Raw genomic sequence first — 21,212 nt, 5'->3', positions numbered from 1 at the left:
AAACATCATCTGAAATGGGGAATAGAAAGACAATTGGAGAAGCAGAGCTATGGCTGAGAAGCACTTAAGGAATTCTCTCAGGAGATTGAGAGAAGAGTGAATATTTAAATTTAATTCACTTCTTTTCTTCCAGGCTATAACCCTAGTACTTGCACTGATGGTCACTTAAAGTGTCTGTCATCTCATCATGCATACTAGCTCCGAGTGAGAAATGTGCACAGCAGAGCATCAGAATATTGTATGCTGGTAAATTCTCATATCTGTTTTGGTTTAACCGAAACTGGTTGAAATATGGTGATGAAATCCAACTGCTGTCCCACTCACCCAGCTGATCAGCCTAGAAATAATGGCCCATGGCTCTCCAAGTCCTTTTAAGCATACATTGAGAGAAATGGGCATGACTAGTGTGTAGAACAAACAATATTTTCTCCACATGTAAGTAGTTGCAAAAGCTGATATTTACAGATCTAAGCCAAGAATGTGGGTGGGGTAGGTTTTGTTTTGAAGAGCACATCTTTTAATAGGAATTAATTCAGAGAAGGCCTATGGCCTGTGTTATACAGGATGTCAAACTAGACGATCACAATGGTCCCTTCTGGTCTTGGAATCTGAAGTGTCACCATTTTTACAGTGAAAACAGACTTTAACCTAAAATGGAAATTCATTGTGTGTGTAAAATAATGAGAATAAAAAATAGTCATGCTTTTTTGCAAAGTAACAAGAAAGTAGTTATATATACACACCACATACACAAACACCCGCCCCTATATATTTGCTAGTGATGACAGTTTTTCTGCAGAGCTGTTACCAGTATGCCTTTATTGAAAGATATATAGACTTGGAGATTTCATTCATCTTGTGGAAAATAAACTGAACCTAGGAATAATACCCTAAGTGACCCTCAAGTATGTCCACACTGCAATTAAACTCCTAGGGCTGGCCCGTGTCAGCTGACTCAGGCTTGCGAGGCTGTAAAAATTGCCGAGTAGACATTGGAACTCAGGCTTAGTCTGGGCTCTGGGACCCCATGAGGGTGGGGGGCGAGGGGGAGTTTACACACTAACAAAACCACACACCTTCCACAATTGAACAGCCCCACAACCCAAGTCAGCTGCCATGGGCTAGCCCTGGGAGTTTAATTGCAGTATAAACGTACCTTTACAGTGCTCAAGTATCTGAGCAGGGTACAGCATGCTGTTCCTAACAGCCCAGCAGTTCTGCACAGTCAAGCTATGGTGCAACCAAATAGAATCATAGAAGATTTGGGTTGCAAGAGGCCTCAGGAGGTCATCTAGTCCAACACCCTGCTCAAAGCAGGACCAACCCCAACTAAATCATCCCAGCCAGGGCTTTGTCAAGCTGGGCCTTAAAAACCTCTAAGGATGGAGATTCCACCACCTCCCTAGGTAACCCATTCCAGTGCTTCACCCATCCTCCTAGTGAAATAGTTTTTCCTTAATATCCAACCTAGATCTCCCCCACTGCCACTTGAGACCATTGCTCCTTGTTCGGTCATCTGTTACTACTGACAACAGCCTAGCTCTATCCACTTTGGAACCCCGCCCTTCAGGTTGTTGAAGGCTGCTATCAAATTCCCTCTTACTCTTCTGCAAACTAAATAAGCCCAGTTCCCTCTGCCTCTCCTCATAAGTCATGTGCCCCAGTCCCCTAATCATTTTTGTTGCCCTCCGCTGGACTCTCTTCAATTTGTCCACATCCTTCATGCAGTGGGGGGCCCAAAACTGGATGCAGTACTCTAGATGTGTCCTCACCAGTGCCGAATAGAGGGGAATAGTCAGTTCCCTCAACCTGCTGGCAGTGCTCCTACTACTGCAGCCCAATATGCTGTTCCCTTCTTGCCAAGAAGGCAATACTGTTGACTCATATCCAGCTTCTCGTCCACTGTAATCCCCAGGTCCTTTTCTGCAAGAACCGCCGCTTAGCCAGTCAGTCCCCAGCCTGTAGCAGTGCATGGGATTCTTCTGTCCTAAGTACAGGACTCTGCACTTGTCCTTGTTGAACCTCAGATTTATTTTAGTCCAATCTTCCAATTTGTTTAAGTCACTCTGGACCCTATCCCTACCATCTACCATATCTACCTCTCCCCACAGCTTAGTGTCATCCGCAAACTTGCTAAAGGTGCAATCCATCCCATCATCCAGATCATTAATGAAGATGTGGAACAAAACTGGCCCCAGGACAGACCCCTGGGGCACTCCGCTTGATACCGGCTGCCAACTAAACAGTAAGCTGTTGATCACTACCCATTGAGCCTGACAATCTAGCCAGCTTTCTAGCCACCTTATAGTCCATTCATCCAATACATACTTTAACTTGCTGGCAAGAATACTGTGGGAGACCATATCAAAAGCTTTGCTAAAGTCAAGATATAGCATGTCCACCACTTTTCCCGTAACCACAGAGCCAGTTATCTCATCATAGAAGGCAATCAGGTTGGTCAGGCATGACTTGCCCTTGGTGAATCTATGTTGACTGATCCAGATCACCTTCCTGTCCTACAAGTGCTTCAAAATGGATTCCTTGAGGACCTGCTCCATGATTTTTCGAGGGACTGAGGTGAGGCGGAACAGTCTGTAGTTCCCCAGATTCTCCTTCTTCCCTTTTTAAAAAATGGACCCTATATTTGCCTTTTTCCAGTCATCCGGGACCTCCCCCAATCGCCACAAGTTTTCAAAGATAATGGCCAAAGGCTCTGCAATCACATCAGCCAACTCCCTCAGGTGCATTAGATCTGGACCCATGGACTTGTGCATGTCCAACTTTTCTAAATAGTCCTTAACCTGTTCTTTCACCACTGAGGGCTGCTCACCTCCTCCCCATACTGTGCTGCCCAGGGAGCTGACATTGTCCGTGAAGACCTAGGCAAAAAAAAGCATTGAGTACTTCAGCTTTTTCCACATCTGTCTCTACGGTGCCTCCTCCATTCAGTAAGGGTCCCACACTTTCCCTGACCACCTTCTTGTTGCTAACATACCTGTAGAAATCCTTCTTGTTACCCTTCACATCCCTTGCTAGATACAACTCCAATTGTGCTTCGGCCTTCCTGATTACACCACTGCATGCTCGAGCAATATTTTTATACTCCTTCCTAGTCATCTGTCTAAGTTTCCACTTCTTGTAAGCTTCCTTTTTGTATTTAAGCTCACCGAAGATTTCTCTGTTAAGCCAAACTGGTCGCCGGCTATATTTGCTATTCTTTCTGTACATTGGGATGGTCTGTTCCTGTGCCCTCCATAAGGCTTCTTTAAAATACAGCCAGCTTTCCTTTCCCCCTCATATTAGCCTCCCAGGGGATCCTGCCCGTCAGTTCCCTAAGGGAGTCTAAGTCTGGTTTTCTGAAGTCCAGGGTCTGTATTCTGGTGCTTTCCTTTCTTCCTTTTGCCAGGATCCTGAACTCAACCATGACATGATCACTGCTGGCCAGGTTGCCACCCACTTCTACTTCCCCTACCAATTCTTCCCTGTTTGTGAGCAGCAGATTAAGAGGAGCATGGCCTCTAGTTGGTTCCTCCAGCACTTGCATCAGGAAGTTGTCCCCAACACTCTGCAAAAAACTTCCTGGATTATCTGTGCATTGCTGTATTGCTCTCCCAGCAGGTGTCAGGGTGATTGAAGTCCCCCATGAGAACCGGGACCTGTGATCTGGAAACTTCTGTTACTTGTCCAAAGAAAACCTTGTCTACCTTATCCTCCTGGTCAGGTGGTCTATAGCAGACGCCCACAACGACATCACCCTTGTTGCTCTCGCCTTTAAACTTAACCCAAAGACTCTCAACAGGCTTTTCTCCAGTTTCATATTGGAGCTCTGAGCAATCATATTGTTCTCTTACATTCAGTACAACTCCTTCACCTTTTGTCCCCCGCCTCTCCTTTCTGAACAGTTTATACCCATCCATGACAGTGCTCCCACCAAGTCTGTTATTCCAGTCACATCATTAGTTCCTTTACTATGCCAGAACTTCCAATTCCTCCTGCTTGTTTCCCAGGCTTCTTGCGTTGGGGGGGAGGAATAGCGCAGTGGTTTGAGCTTTGGCCTGCTAAACCCAGGGTTGTGAGTTCAATCCTTGAGGGGGCCATTTAGGGATGTGGGGCAAAAATTGGGGATTGGTCCTGCTTTGAGCAGGGGGTTGGACTAGATGACCTCCTGAGGTCCCTTCCAACCCTGATATTCTATGTAGAGGTGTAATGCTGACAGACCCTGGCCATCGGCGGGCAGGACTGAACTGGTGACCTCTGGAGCTTAGTGCATGAGCCTAATACTGCAGTGGTGGCCAACCTGTGGCTCCGGAGCCACATGCAGCTCTTTGTTTTGGCACCAACTCCAGGGCTGGAGTTACAGGCACCAATTTTCCAATGTGCCGGAGGATGCTCACTGCTCAACCCCTGGCTCTGCCGCAGGCCCTGCCTCCACTCCACCCCTTCCCCTGAGCCTGCCATGCCCTCGCTCCTCCCCTCCAGAGCCTCCTGCACGCCACAAAACAGCTGATTGGGAAGTGCAGGGAGGGAGCGAGAGGCACTGATCAGCAAGGCCGGTGGGTGGCAGGTGCTGGGAGTGGGGTGGTGGAGCTGATGCGGGGCTGCTGACATATTACTATGGTTCTTTGGTAGTGTACATTGGTAAATTCTGGCTCCTTCTCAGGCTCAGGTTGGCCACCCCTGTCCTACTGCATGAGCTAAAAGACAACTGGCTGTTAGCTAAGGCTGTAGAGCAGACTCATTTTATCTCTCTAAGTGGTCTCAGTGCCACTAGATGGGACAAAAAGAAAAGGAGTACTTGTGGCACCTTAGAAACTAACCAATTTATTTGAGCATAAGCTTTCGTGAGCTACAGCTCACTTCATCGGATGCATACTCTGGAAAGTGTAGAAGATCTTTTTATATACACACAAAGCATGAAAAAATACCTCTTCCCACCCCACTCTTCTGCTGGTAATAGCTTATCTAAAGTGATCACTCTCCTTACAATGTGTATGATAATCAAGGTGGGCCATTTCCAGCACAAATCCAGGGTTTAACAAGAACGTCTGGGGGGGGGGGGGGTAGGAAAAAACAAGGGGAAATAGGCTTGAATAGAGACTGGGAGTGGCTAAGTTATTATGCAAGGTAACCTAAGTTAATTGTATCCAATTTGCAAATGAATTCCAATTCAACAGTTTCTCGCTGGAGTCTGGATTTGAAGTTTTTTTTGTTGTAATATCGCAACTTTCATATCTGTAATCACGTGACCAGAGAGATTGAAGTGTTCTCCGACTGGTTTATGAATGTTATAATTCTTGACATCTGATTTGTGTCCATTTATTCTTTTACGTAGAGACTCTCCAGTTTGACCAATGTACATGGCAGAGGGGCATTGCTGGCACATGATGGCATATATCACATTGGTGGATGTGCAGGTGAATGAGCCTCTGATAGTGTGGCTGATGTTACTAGGCCCTGTGATGGTGTCCCCTGAATAGATATGTGGGCACAGTTGGCAACGGGCTTTGTTGCAAGGATAGGTTCCTGGGTGAGTGGTTCTGTTGTGTGGTATGTGGTTGCTGGTGAGTATTTGCTTCAGGTTGGGGGGCTGTCTGTAGGCAAGGACTGGCCTGTCTCCCAAGATTTGTGAGAGTGTTGGGTCATCCTTCAGGATAGGTTGTAGATCCTTAATAATGCGTTGGAGGGGTTTTAGTTGGGGGCTGAAGGTGACGGCTAGTGGTGTTCTGTTATTTTCTTTGTTAGGCCTGTCCTGTAGTAGGTGACTTCTGGGAACTCTTCTGGCTCTATCAATCTTTTTCTTCACTTCCGCAGGGGGGTATTGTAGTTGTAAGAATGCTTGATAGAGATCTTGTAGGTGTTTGTCTCTGTCTGAGGGGTTGGAGCAAATGTGGTTGTATCGCAGAGCTTGGCTGTAGACAATGGATCGTGTGGTGTGGTCAGGGTGAAAGCTGGAGGCATGTAGGTAGGAATAGCAGTCAGTAGGTTTCCGGTATAGGGTGGTGTTTATGTGACCATCGTTCATTAGCACTGTAGTGTCCAGGAAGTGGATCTCTTGTGTGGACTGGACCAGGCTGAGGTTGATGGTGGGATGGAAATTGTTGAAATCATGGTGGAATTCCTCAAGGGCTTCTTTTCCATGGGTCCAGATGATGAAGATGTCATCAATATAGCGCAAGTAGAGTAGGGGCATTAGGGGACGAGAGCTGAGGAAGCGTTGTTCTAAGTCAGCCATAAAAATGTTGGCATACTGTGGGGCCATGCGGGTACCCATAGCAATGCCGCTGATTTGAAGGTATACATTGTCCCCAAATATAAAATAGTTACGGGTAAGGACAAAGTCACAAAGTTCAGCCACCAGGTTAGCCGTGACATTATCGGGGATAGTGTTCTTGATGGCTTGTAGTCCATCTTTGTGTGGAATGTTGGTGTAGAGGGCTTCTACATCCATAGTGGCCAGGATGGTGTTATCAGGAAGATCACCGATGGATTGTAGTTTCCTCAGGAAGTCAGTGGTGTCTCGAAGGTAGCTGGGAGTGCTGGTAGCGTAGGGCCTGAGGAGGGAGTCTACATAGCCAGACAATCCTGCTGTCAGGGTGCCAATGCCTGAGATGATAGGGCGCCCAGGATTTCCAGGTTTATGGATCTTGGGTAGCAGATAGAATATCCCAGGTCGGGGTTCCAGGGGTGTGTCTGTGCGGATTTGATCTTGTGCTTTTTCAGGGAATTTCTTGAGCAAATGCTGTAGTTTCTTTTGGTAACTCTCAGTGGGGATCAGAGGGTAATGGCTTGTAGAAAGTGGTGTTGGAGAGCTGCCGAGCAGCCTCTTGTTCATATTCCGACCTATTCAGGATGACAACAGCACCTCCTTTGTCAGCTTTTTTGATTATGATGTCAGAGTTTTTTCTGAGGCTGTGGATGGCATTGTGTTCTGCACGGCTGAGGTTGTGGGGCAAGTGATGCTGCTTTTCCACAATTTCAGCCCGTGCACGTTGGCGGAAGCACTCTATGTAGAAGTCCAGTCTGCTGTCTCGATCTTCAGGAGGAGTCCACCTAGAATCCTTCTTTTTGTAGTGTTGGTAGGGAGGTCTCTGTGGATTAGTGTGTTGTTCAGAGGTGTGTGGGAAATATTCCTTGAGTTGGAGATGTTGAAAATAGGATTCTAGGTCACCACAGAACTGTATCATGTTCGTGGGGGTGGAGGGGCAGAAGGAGAGGCCCCGAGATAGGATAGCTGCTTCTGCTGGGTTAAGAGTATAGTTGGATAGGTTGGATAGGGCAATGCCCCTACTTATACATCCCAAAATGCCATTGGCCTTCTTGGCTACAAGGGCACACTGTTGACTCATATCCAGCTTCTCGTCCACTGTAACCCCTAGGTCCTTTTCTGCAGAACTGCTGCTGAGCCATTCGGTCCCTAGTCTGTAGCGGTGCATTGGATTCTTCCGTCATAAGTGCAGGACTCTGCACTTGTCCTTGTTGAACCTCATCAGATTTCTTTTGGCCCAATCCTCCAATTTGTCTAGGTCCCTCTGTATCCTATCCCTATGCTCCAGCATATCTACCACTCCTCCCAGTTTAGTGTCGTCTGCAAACTTGCTGAGGGTGCAATCCACACCATCCTCCAGATCATTAATGAAGATATTGAACAAAATCAGCCCCAGGACCGACCCTTGGGGCACTCCACTTGATACCGGCTGCCAACTAGACATGGAGCCATTGATCACTACCCGTTGAGCCCGACAATCTAGCCAATTTTCTACCCACCTTATAGTGCATTCATCCAGCCCATACTTCTTTATTTAAGGCAACTGGGCTAAATCCTTGGAGGTGACCATCTGTTAGGACTGCCATTCCCCCTGAAGTCAATGAGATTTGCAGGTGTTCAGTAATGGAAGTTTAGCCATTGACTTCAATAGCCTGGTCTCCAGCTGCAATCTCTGGGCTTTCAAACCTGCCACTGACTTTGCAAAGGCCTTGTCTACACATCTTGACCTACTCTGAAAAGGGTTAGATAACACCATGGTAAAAACACCTGTAGCTCCCACCAGTCAAGCAGCACTGGTGCTAGTGCACCAGTGAGCGATTTAAAGATAAACGCTCATGTACACACAGCCTAGGGAAGTTGAGTGCTCTAGGAATATATGATTGGACCTTTAGCATCTCCGACTTGCATCTTACCCTTGACTTATCAGACTGAGATGTCAGAGACATATAATGTATATAGGGGATTTTGAGGCTCTGCCAAAATATCCACAATAATATCCAGAGAAATATGAGTCATGGTAGAATTAATGTAGCAGTTGATCCACTCATTCTAAATATTTATAAAGCACGTCTGTGGTGGCAGGAGAATAAAAAACAAATGACACTGGATTTCCAGTTTTACTTTCAATATGTATGCATAATATTCTAACAAACAGCATTTATAGAACTATGAAAAATTCATTACTACCATCTATTCATATCATCACCAATATGTCTTAGAGTGACTAGGATGATAAATTCCTCAGACTGCATTTTCATCTAGTCTATTACTTTTCATAAAATGTTCCACATGTGTCATTTAAAAGAGAAGTTGCTCTCAAGAGAATAATTGGCTTCAGATTTTTGTCACAAGTCACCAACTGTAATCATCTATCTCTTTAAAAGACCCTTCCCGTGGGTACTCATATCAGTTGAGCTCATCATGTTGAATACAACAAAGATCATAAATCATCCTAAAGATGAAATAAGACTGAAAACAGCACAGTATTGTGGACTGGAAAGTATTTCTAACAACAGAGAAAAAAGTCAGTTCAGACTTCCTGTAAGATTATGAAACTCTATCTTAAATGGCCAGAAGTCTTATAATCAATATAAATTCAATCTCCTTCAAAGCTTCCTGTACTGCTTATCAGTTCTTCAAGTACTGCTAGTACATATACCACAAGTATCAGGGATCACAAAGCACCGAATAGAGCTGGGAGCATCAGAGAGTCAAGGAGTGAGAATAAAGAGAGGGAAAAATTCAAAAGTCTTCCTTTATAAACACTTGACTATGTTGTGTGTAAAGTAACATGAAAATGAACTCACAAATAAACTGTCATGAACCAGAATGGATAAAAAGAAATAATTGGGGAGACATGCCTGTATTTTCAGATATTTGCTGGAGAGGTAACCAAAAGTCACACTTTATAAAAAGGGCACACTTAGTTTATAAAGGAGTTTAGACAATTAAAAATGTTATGAGCATTTTACAAAGATGAGTAGTCTGTGGTACAAAAGGCTATAAGCACATCAACAGAAAGTGTTATAGATGGTATATGCCACAGTTAATAAAACAACCTATTGACCTCTTGGAGTCTACAGACACTGATTAACCATTTATTCACCATCTGTTTGTAAGTTACTAACTATTTATAAATACTCCCTTCATATAAAGTGTGACCAAATTCTATGAATTTTCTCTATTTTATTTTGCCTCTATATTTTAATACAAAATAAGACCTAATTCTCAATATATTTATTAGCTTATTGAACCGAGTTGCCTTATTTGCTGCTACAAACAACCTAGGAAACTCACTCAACAAAGCCCGCGACAGGAATTAAATGTTTTTGCTGGCAGCACTCTAAATATCAAATTTTTCTTAGGTCAATAGCATCAGGAGTATTGTTCAACATTTTTAAAATCTCTAGCTGGGTTCTGAATCAAGTTTATATTACTTAAGTTGGCTTCTGTTAAAGGTTTGACCTGTGAATCCTTACTGATGCTCAGCTCCCAGCAACTTCATCCAGAGCTTTGCCTGAGTGAGGACTGCTGATTCAGACACTCAGAGTCGGGTGGGTGGACAGACTCTCTCTTTCTCTCTTAATTCAAATCCAGAGACTGAGCCTGAATGGGTTTCAGGGATTCTGCCTTTCACTGCGGCATGTAACTACATGTACTCTACATGCCGCCACCAGTGTAGACAAGGTCTAAGGGATAGTATCAAGTAGTTTAGGATAAAAAGTCAGGCTCTTAAAAAAAAAGTTTTACAAACCATATTAATTTTTTCATTATTTTCTTTTCTTTAAATCTCAACTCAAATATTCCAACCTTGTGCAGGTGCCAGAGAACCAGGAAGTAAAACTGACTATATTTCAGTTCAGTTTCATTGTCCATGCTCTGTGACTTGTAAAAGGAAGCTGAGTACATTGTCACAAGTAGATCATATCAGTGGGATTCCATCATAATGGCAGCTCAGGTTGCCAGTTTTACAGATCCCCATTTCAGAGTCAAAACACAATTTAAGGTAGCTCAGCAGATGCTTCACATCTTGCACAGACCTGTTCACCATGCATTCTTCATGTCCTTGTCCTCTGTGCTTCCTGGCTTTTCTTCCATGAGCACAGAATGAAAACAGGGGGATATGTTAGTGGAGGAGATGAGTGTCTCTTGGTGGAAATGGACTTCTACAATATCCTGGCCTGTATATATGATAGAGCAGCAACCCCCTTAAATCCTTACTTCTCCCAGAGTAGGAGTATGGCCCCTTCTCAGTTTGCACCACAATAGCTAATGATACAACAGGGAGGAATGGTTCATACAAACTGGACACCCAGGGCCTGCTTTAAGATTTTGGAAGTAATTTTTGAGGGTGGGGGGAAGGAACCCATTTCCCTAGAACCTCAGCTTGGTCATCTGTGATGCAGTGGCAACTTTAGGATGATGCAACCTATGCAGCTTTTCTAGTCAGTGGTATCACTGTTTCCTCCATATCAATCATGTCCAGCTTTGGTGCCAATGGGTTGCAGCAAAGAATTAACTCTAACTGCTCTCCATTACTTGGAAAGTATGTTTCAGCTCTAACTCCCGGTTCAGGTACGGTGGCCCCTTCAAGCCCCCAAAACTTCACAAATAGATTAGAAGGGTATTTCTCAATAGTTTGAAAGGTCATCATGAGAAGTGAGGAAGACATTGAATGGGATCCTGCACAACTTGTTTTGCATAAGGTCCTTCAGTACCTCTGGAGCTCCGTTTACACACTCTTCCTTTCCCTTAACACAACTGGACTGCTCAGGAGTCACTGGCATTGGGACTACAGAGTTTTTATTACTGGTGCTGTGTGAGAAGGAAAGAATCCAACTTGACTCTCAGGTCACAGGTTGAGTTTACATGGCAGGCAGAAAAAAAACCCTTTGTTTTACCTGAAATGGTATGAAAATCATTGAGAGAGAGAATGCATGAGGAACTCCATTTTTAGAGCAGAACGGGACTTTTAGAATTAACCGATAATATGCAATAGAGTACAAAACTTAGAAAAGTTAACTTAGTTTTTGTTCATTGTGTTTCACTATGAGTTGAAATATGACTTGTAGTTTCTAGGTAGAATTATTAAATATAAGAAATTATAAAGAGTAAATCTATACCTCTTTTGAAAGATAAGCCGGATATTTTTTTCTCTTTCACAGCAATGGTTAAAGGTGACATTCACTTGCTTGGCTAAGAGAGTAATAGGATTAAAATAAAAAAATCTAAAAGATATAAACCAGATTGTGTTATGCGAAATATACATCCTCTTCTGTCATTTTGGTAAGTTAAGGTCATGCACTGTAAACTCAAAACTAACAAATGCTGGTCTGTCATTCCGGTTAGCTATTTTTCATATAAACTAGTTCCACAACAGCTCATCAAATCCTTTAAGAGAGCAGATACATAGATCTTTACACATGTCTTCGGGCTACTAAAGTGTTTGATATAGTACAGTATTCCTGTTCATATAAATATTTGAAGTTGGAAAAAATGTCTGTTAAAGACAGTTTAAGTGAACTGTTCCCATGGCAGAATTTTTTACATAAAAAAAATTGCATCACACCATTTTTTGTATGCAGACTACAAAATGAACTATGGCTTGTGCATTGACGCTTTGCACTGCTTGTTTCTCACAAATACTTAACAAGCAGGCAGCCAATATAGAGTCTGAGCCAAAGCCCGCTGAAGTCAGTTAGTTTTTCCATTGACTTTGGCGGGCATTGGATGAATTGAGGTGTAAAATTCTCAGCGGAGCAGTAATGCTTCAAGTTTCATATAAACTAGTTTGCCATTCTCCTGCTCCTTCACACAATCTGTAATCCTGTGAAGGGTGTAAAACAGATGCCTGCCACAATATCAAGGTACAAAGGGACCCTACCAACAACACCTAGGTGTATGTCCAGTTGATGCGAAAGCTTTATTGTTATATTCCACTGCTTTATCACATACTGACACTCTGGTTTTGTCACACTGCTGTTATGAAGCAGAGAAGACATTGTTACAGTGTGGGGAGAGCCCATCCTGCACTGAGTTATAAGAAAGAAATGGATAAATTCACTTTGAATTTGAATGGATCTGGACATTTTGCTGAGGAAATAAGAATATTTCACAGATCCAAAACCAGCTCAAAGGTCTATAAGAAGCTAAGAAGCAAAGAAACCCAGAATGAAAGAATCATCAGTCATGCAGAAAAAGTTTCTAGGTTACCTCAACCTGACATATTCAAGGTTAAAACTCAAGAAGTTTAAGGAGTGATTGAGAAAAAGACTGGGAAGGAAGAGAAAGCAAGAACTACATGCAGAAACATGAAGGGATTAATCTTGCTACCAGTGAAGTCAAAGCAAAGCTCTGACTGATGTCAAGGACTGGATTTTTTGCTACCTGCACCTTGTATAGTCACTTACACCAGAGAAAAGTGAGTGCACAATGAGTGTAAAATGCTACTCAGAATGGTAATGTTTTCTATCTACCGTGCAATGGTACAAATGATTACGTAGGGTGAAGGGCTATGGAGAATCTGAGACCACATGAATAAATGTATGCATCATGAAAAGAACAAAGATGACAAGAGGGGAGATCTGGAAGAACAGTGATAATCCTGGACAAAAAAATTGCTGGAAAAAACCAAAAGGAAGGAAAACATTTCATTGGTATTCTTCTGACGAATCAACGGACAGGGCAAATATGAATATACAGAAGATAGATATGAATATGTCTCTCAAGTGTTTATAGAAAGCCAAATAACATAGATAGGAGGCATAACACTAAACAAAACACAACAAACAAAACCAGACTTTACTCTTTTTTTTCCTAGGATTCACTTGCTTGTTCTTGGATTCCCACCCCCTACCACATAGTCTCTGATCTCCAGTCATAGGGTTCTATAGTTTAGAACCTAGCACTCATAATACCATACGTCATCATGGCTATTGACAGCATCTATATACCTGGGTACTGCTAGTTACCATGTTGCAAATGAGCACAGTTATCATGGACAGCCACAAAGGGAGAGGAGGTATCTAGACCCAACATTGTACGGACTTTCTAAATCCAAGATTATTAAACCCAGAACACAAGCAGAGTCAGAAGAAATATTTCAAAGGTCAATCATGCACAAACAGTTACTAGAGTTCTGCAGAAGGCTGAAAAGTATGAGTCTTTGAATATAACTTTGGTTTCAACCGGGATTGGTAGTCAAGTCATTATCATATGATGAATATTTGGTGGCTTTGTTAAATGCATTTAGTTCCTAGTGGACAAAATCTACCATCAAAAATGGTAGTATCAACAGAGAGCCCAAAGACACTGAATACTCTCACCCTCACCCAAGTACTCCCTGTTGGTCAGGCTTCAGGCACTTTGGAACAAGGTGCTACACTTATGGAAGAAAAAACAAATGCACAAATACAGAATGGGGGGAAACTGGCTTGGCAGCAGCACTGCTGAGAAGGATCTGGGAGTTGTGGTGAATCACAACCTCAACATGAGTCACAAATGTGATGCTGTTGCAAAAAAAAAATGCAATTCTAGGTTGCATTAGCAGAGGCATAGCATGCAAGTCATGGGAGGCGATAGTACTGCTCTACTCAGCGCTGGTTAGGCTTCAGCTGGAGTATTGTGTCCAATTTTGGACACCAATGTATAAAAAGGATGTAGCAAAACTGGAAAGGATCCAGAGGCCAGAGACAAAGAGATGGAATACAAGATCTATGAGCAAAGGATGAAGGAAATGGGTATGTTTAGATTGGAAAGAGGAGGTTAAAGAGAGATATGATGGAGAAAAGTTCTTCTCTTTTGCCACAGAAGCAGTGGTTCAAACTATAGCATAGCAGGTTTAGATTAAATCTCAGGAAAAACTTCCTAACTGTAAGAACAGTAGGTCAATGGAACAGACTGCCTAGGGAGGTTGTTAAGCTCCTTCACTGGAGATTTTCAAAAGGGGGCTGGATAGCCACCAGTCTTGGATGGTTTAGACCCAACAAATCAGGGCTGGCCTTACCATGAGGCGAACTGAGGTGGCCGCCTCAAGTGCCAGACTGTGGGGGGGCGCCACTAGGACCCAGAGTGTAGAAAATTGTGTCTGCTGCTGATGCATATGTATTCTCTCGGCTCTAGATGCACAGAGATAGTGGAGTGCTGTGCTGGAGGAAGGAGGGCACAAGAGACATAACAGACAGGCAGGAGAAAAGGTGAGAGGGAATAACAGAAAACAGCAGGAGCTGCACGGAGAGAGAGGAGGAGCCTCTTATGTACCTCTCTAGCACCCCCAGGAGCCTGGACTGATTAACCCCAGCTTCCCAGGGAGCTTCCTGTTTCCTGCTGCTTCCCTGAACCCACTTGAGGAGAACAGGCAGTCAACTGAAGTAGTAGGAGCCAGTTAGGCCCTTAAGACGCTGATATCTTCCCTCACTCAGGCCCTGCTACCAGCCTGCTTATTTGTCTCCTTCAACTGAGTGTTGAGAGCCACTCTAGCTGGCACAGAACAGGAGTCATGAGTGAAAGAAGAAAACTCCCCTCTGGGGCAGCATTCAGAAAAAGAAAGCAAAGGAAGCGTTTCTATCTAAGCAGGAAGGAGCTCTCCTGAGAAACATAGACACAAATGTTCATGTTGAGCCTTCCGGCTCCAATGAGGATGTGAGTGGTAAGGAGATGCCTGATCTTCCAGTTAGTCAGAATACAGGTGACCTAGCAGCTACTGCAGCATCCATATCTCCATCTGAAATGGATGTAACCATGCACATTCCTGAAGAAAAGTGTAGATCAGAGAAGAGTGTGGTGGAGGCACAAGAAACAGCTGCTGCTGAGTTTAGTTCCTTACGCCTACATGATCCAGGACTGTGGACCCACTTGAGCAGTAGCCTGAGGGACTTCCTTGTACTGCCTGGGCCACAGCAAGTGAAAAACTTCATGTTCCCCAAAGACAATGAAAATAGAAGTTTTCATCCAATGCATTACTGGCGTGAAATCCCCAATGGTGACAAAGTGGAGAGGCAATGGCTTATGTACTCAAAAACCCAGAATGCTGCATACTGTATTTGTTGCAAACTCTGCCAGTCTAATGTTCCAGCCACATTGGGTTATAAGGACAAAAGACTGGAAAAATCTGGCTAGAAATCTGGCATGCCATGAGAAGGCAGCAAATCACCAGAGAGCATTCCATAGGTGGAAAGAGCTTGAGATGAGACTAAGGTTAAAGGCTACCATAGATGATCAGTATCAAGAGAAGATTGCATCAGAGTCTGTTTATTGGCAAAATGTTCTGAAAAGGCTCATTGCCATTGTGAGACTGCTTGCTACCCAAAACCTAGCACTGCATGGTACTTCAGATCAGCTGTATGTGCCAAACAGTGGAAACTTCCTTAAAATTGTGGAGCTGATGGCTGAGTTTGATGCTGTACTCCAGGAGCATCTAAGAGTCACCACCCAAGAAATGTACACACACCACCATATTGGAAAAACAATTCACAATGAGATCATACAGTTACTGGCAACAAAAGTCAAACAGAAGATTGTGGCAGAACTGAAGTCCACAAGATATTACTCCATTATTCTGGACTGCACACCTGACATCAGCCATACGGAACAAATAACTTTAATGGTGCATTTTGTAACAATAACAGAACCTAGTGAAAATGTCCCTGCAATGGTTGACGGGCAGAGAGCATTTTCTAGAATTTATTGACATTGATGATACTACAGGAGCTGGTATGACAAATGTGCTTCTTAAAACGCTGGAAGATATGGGAATTGTGATAGCTGACATGAGAGGTCAGGGCTATGATAATGGTGCCAACATGAGAGGAAAGAATGGAGGAGTGCAGACACGGATCCGAGAGTTAAACCCTCAAGCTTTTTTTGTCCCATGCAGTTCTCATCATTGAACTTGGTGGTCAGTGATGCAGCATCAGCTTCTAGTGAGGCTGCTGAATTTTTTAATTTAATTCAAAGCATCTGTATATTTTTCTCTGTATCAACTCATCAATGGCAAATTTTGAAGCAACATTTGGGAACATCCTCTCTGACACTGAAACCACTGAGCGCCACATGATGGGAAAGTTGAGTGGAGGTGATAAAGCCTATCAAACACCAAATTGGGAAGATAGATGATGCCATAGTTGCCATTATGGAGGATAATGCTATGACAGGAACTGTTCATGGGAGAACAGTGGCAGAGGGAAGTGGAATCCCCAGAAACATACATAACTTCATATTTCTGTGTGGCTTAGTGTTGTGGCATGACATACTGTTTGAAATAAATGTTGGAAGCAAGAGACTCCAAGATGTTGACCTTGATATATCTGGAGCGATGGAACTACTGGACAAAGCAAAGTCATATCTACAGTCTTACTGGTTCTGCAGAGTGCACAGAAGTTGGCAGAGGAACTTCACACTGAAGCTATTTTCCCACCCATTCAAGAATGCAAGAGTCATCGAAGAAGACATTTTGATTACGAGGTACGGGATAATCCCATAAGAGACCCCAAACAACAATTCAAAGTTGAATTCTTTAACCAGGTGCTAGACTGTGCAATACAGTCGGTTGAAGAACGTTTCATGCAGCTCAAGGAACACAGCAGTATATTTGGGATGTTGTATGATATTCCAAAGCTCCTCACTATACCTGAAGAAGACCTACACCAGCAATGCAGGGCACTAGAGACAGTGTTGACACATAATGACATGCGCGATATTGATGCCAGTGATTTAGGTGATGAACTGAAAGCTCTTTCAAGATACATTTCAGCAGGATAAACTCCAAAGGCTGTTCTGGAATATATGTGCACAAATAAGATGACCACCCTCTTTCCAAATGCTTTTATTGTTCTGCGCATACTTCTAACACTTCCTGTAACAGTTGCCCATAGAGAATTCTCCAAGCTGAAGTTAATAAAAACACATCTATGCTCCACAATGACACAGGAGAGGCTGGTCGGCCTTGCAACCATCTCAATAGCTGGCCCAGACTGTGGACCTTCAGCAGGAAGCAGTTCAAATCTTTGCAACCAAGAAGGCATGGAAAGCACCACTTTGATTATTCAAACAGATAGAAATGCCAGTGTTTACTATGCAGACAAGAAAAGTTACATTTGCTGTTCAGGCGTTTGAAAGTTAAATGTTACTTAAAATTTTTGAACAAGGCATTTTAAGTTGTTAGCTCTCCTTTATTGGGGTAGGTAGCAGAGCAGTACCATGAGAAGAGTAGAAGAGGAAGAAGGCAGAATTGAGACCTTTCAAAGTTTTCGTGCAAGCGAGGGGGCATGGGGGCATCATTTGCGCTCCCCGCCTCAGGTGCCAAAATGTTTTGGGCTGGCTCTGCAAAAAATCCTGCATCCTGGCAGAGGGTTAGACTAGATGACCCTTGCGGTCCCTTGCAACCCTTTGATTCTATGGGTAGGTAGGGTGAATGAAGAGATTACATTGCCATTGTCTGTGCTATTCAGGTTCGGTGCCTCTTCAGTCTTCGAGGTCTTCAGTTTGCAATGTGCTCAATCTATCCCTTTTCAGTAACATTATGGTCTTATCTAGTCTGTTTTCTCTCTCTCTTTTTTTTTTTTATTGATGTAGCTACACTGGTGCAAATCCTCCGCTGCACTGGTAGAATACAAGGCTTGCACTGTGCAACATACATACATCGTATCGGGCAAACCCTGTTTTACATCAGTGCCGTATGTTTACACCAGGGATTTTCACTGCTGTAACTAGTCGTGTAGCCCTAATAGCTGTTCATAGAGCAGGCCAGTGATATCTGGAAGTGGTACACTGAACTGAGATGTAAAGTCATGATTTTAGCCAGATTATTGACACAGGTAGGGATTACATTGTATATGGCCTAACCCAGCGATAGATAAAGCTTACGCTCCATACTCTGAAGTAACTCTATGGTATGTAAGCCATGTGCCTCACTGTAGGCAAGGCACAAACATTTTATTTTTCCACACATGGCTGAAAACATGATTTTTCACCAGTTTTCCCAAGAGCAAAGTGTCTGTCTGTCTTCTTACACTACACACTTTCTTCTAATACTCAGGGCCATGCCATTACTGACAACTTGTATGAGAGGTTTCAGAGTAGCAGCCGTGTTAGTCTGTATCCACAAAAAGAACATAGACTGCTGTTGTTCCCATCTGAATGCCATTAGGTAGAGGCTTTATTACAGGCATCACTGTATCCAGATGCTTGTATAAGTCTTAAAACTGATACAACAATATACAATACTGAGCCATGCAGGTGGGGTGGCAGCAGAACCAGGTCTGTCACACAGAGGGCTCTGAGCCGTCTTGCCAACACAGAGCAGGAGGATGACTCAGGCTTTGTTCTCACTGACACAAAGATAGTTTTACAGCAAGCTAATGCACAACAGTTGTCTCCACTTACAATTTAACAGAGAGAAAGCACTGTAGGGTTTACTGAGAACTAGCTAGGCAAGGTTAGCCCTGTTCCCCGACCTGTGGTTGACCTCACTTAGTTTCTCTTTGCCTTGTCTCCACTGTGCTTTTACAGCAGGGTAGCTAGTTCTTCTGTGGTAAAGACATACTTGTTTTGGCGAGTGAAGATACAAGACATTTGGTTTGAGGCGCTGGGATGGGGAATACGCTCTGAGGTTGACTTTACTGCCCCCGTCCTGGTAAAAAGGAGCAAGATGTAGCCCTGTAACAAGCCTGCTTCAAAAAGCAGTATAAGCACTAAGGGCCTAACTAGAATCTATTGGAGCAAAGCCCCCTGCAGCTGCGGTGCACTGGCTGGGTGTACATCTAGTCTAGCATTCCAAAGAAGGTTGCACTGAACTCCTGGCTCACAGATGGGCTGAGGGCAAAGAGGATCCCTCTCTGTGCTCTTCTTTTCCCTGCCAGTCCCAGTGTACTCTCACAGGATTTTGCACATAGCTTGCTAAGAGCTATAAGCTGGTAGTGTGCCATTTGCATCTTCTCTGTGTGCCACATTGTTTTGTCAGGGAACCCTTTTTGCATAAAAGCTCCAGGACGTCCATCTATCTCCCTGCCTACTTTGTCTTTTATAGTTAAACTTTTAACAATCTGAATATTTTACTTCCCTCTGAATTACGAATTATGAAGCAGTGAAGCACTTGCACCATATGTCTACAAATGAAGAAATTATGGTAAGCAGGCCTGGAATAGGGAAGAGTCACATTCCTCCATTTGAGCCACCATTACGGGTAAATGTTCTCCGATTAGAGCAAGTGTGTGAGGGCAGAGGGGAAAGCACCTACTCAGTAAAGAACACAGCTATTCCATAGCAATTCTTTTGGTGCTTGAGTGGGAAACTTATGTGAGGAACAAGAGTATTTCTAACAAGTCTGAGCAGCCCAGAAATGTACAAATCTTGCACCTTTTGACACTTGGAATTAGAAAATATAAGAAATTTAAGCAAGCAGGCTCTTTCTTATTTTAACTAAAGCTTTGTATCTTTTTAATTGTTTTTTCTCACCAATATAGTTGGCGACTTTGTGTATTATCTTATTTACTTTTCAGCTTGTGGCTTAGTGGTTTAGGCATGTATTTTAAGATCATTGCCCTTTACAGGAAAGGGGAAGCTGTGGAATGCAAAATATCAGTTTAATAAAAATAAGAGTGCCTACCAAAACCTAAATGATTTACAGTGCATGTAAAAAGGCAGAGGACCTGCAAGACCTTTAAATTTGGAAATAATATTCAGAGAAGAATCTCATTGGGCTTTGTTTTTTCTACAGTGTATCATTTAAAGTTCAATGGATACCTCAAGCAACGCTGATTTAAACGGGATTTTTTTTTATCACTTGTTGTCTATACGTTGTTTGAGGCACATGTAAAAAGGTAACGGGCTTGTCTATGCTTAAAATGCTGCAGCTGCGCCGATGTATCGCTTCAGTGTAGATGCTGTGTATGCCAATGGGAGGGCTTCTCCCATCAGGACAGGGTAATCCACCTCCCCGGAATTATTCTGTCAACCTACCACTGGTCTATCCTGGGGGTTAGGTCCGTATAGCTACGTGTCTCAGGGGTGTGGATTTTTCTTACCCTTGGGAGATGTTCAGACATAGCTCTACTGAAGCAAATTCCTAGCGTAGGCCAGGCCAAACAACTGCAGCGTGGATCAAATGCTCCTGTCTCTCCACCACCACTAACCCAGCCAAACTGAGACTGTTCTCTCATGTAGTTTCACTTGCTCAACCAACCAGTTATTGCCCCCCCGGGAAAAGCCTGGAGGAATTAGCAGAGCTGGTCAATACTATAAACCGTGATTTCTGAATATTTGCCGTGGATAGACATGGCATAGTTTTCTGCATTATGATTAGAGTTCTTTGTCTGTCATGGAGGTCACAGAAGTCACAGATTCTATGATTTTCCGTGACATCCATGATTTCTGCAGCAACTAGTGTGGCTGACCCCAGAGACGGCTTGAGCAGCAGCCGGTGCAGCTGGCCCTGGGGATTGCCTGAGTAGTGGTCCCGGGGGCGGTGGCTCCCGGCAGTGGTCCCGGGGGTGGCGAGAGCAGCAGCAAGGGAGCAGCCCTGGGGGTGGCCAGAGCAGCCACTGCTCAGAGGCCCCTGGCAGCTAGTGCTGCCGGCCCTCCCCGCAGGGCAGCGGCCCCCTGGGGGCACCCTCGAGCAGTGGCGCCCAAGACTCACTCCAGTAGTGAAAACTATTCATTCATTTAATGAATGGGGCGCTTGTAACAAGTATTACTTGCACCAAAGAGTTCAGTCATCACTAGAGAGTGGATAGATTTGCCTGAATAAAGACTGCAGGGTTGGACTGAGCCTTTCTAGGACTATAATTGAAGCTATAATATATATTTGACCACTTATAGTAATTGGGGTAAGTTTGTTCAATAAAAGTTTGCATGTTGCTGATCTTCCCCCTGGCAATTTCAGTTATTTTCTACAACATTATTGGAGTGACACTGCTCTGACATAAGATAGCCAAAGTTACATTATCAGAGT

General features: G+C 43.7%; 1 long non-coding RNA gene across 2 annotated transcripts in view; it reads left to right on the top strand.

The window, feature by feature from the left end:
* The window catches only part of LOC122465341, a 56,172-nt gene that overhangs the window by 10,032 nt on the left and 24,928 nt on the right, over positions 1 to 21,212 (top strand). The window contains exon 3 of one of the 2 annotated variants that reach the window (XR_006290095.1): positions 11,431 to 11,551. The exons of the other annotated variant lie outside the window; for it this stretch is intronic. This is a non-coding gene — a long non-coding RNA (uncharacterized LOC122465341). Of the gene's footprint in view, positions 1 to 11,430; positions 11,552 to 21,212 lie in introns of those variants that run through there. 2 annotated transcript variants of the gene reach the window in all.

Source organism: Chelonia mydas, chromosome 4 (assembly GCF_015237465.2).
Source record: "Chelonia mydas isolate rCheMyd1 chromosome 4, rCheMyd1.pri.v2, whole genome shotgun sequence".
Lineage (NCBI taxonomy): Eukaryota > Metazoa > Chordata > Testudines > Cheloniidae > Chelonia > Chelonia mydas.
Note: the sequence above shows the minus strand (reverse complement) of the source record. Positions and strands in the feature narration are given on the sequence as shown.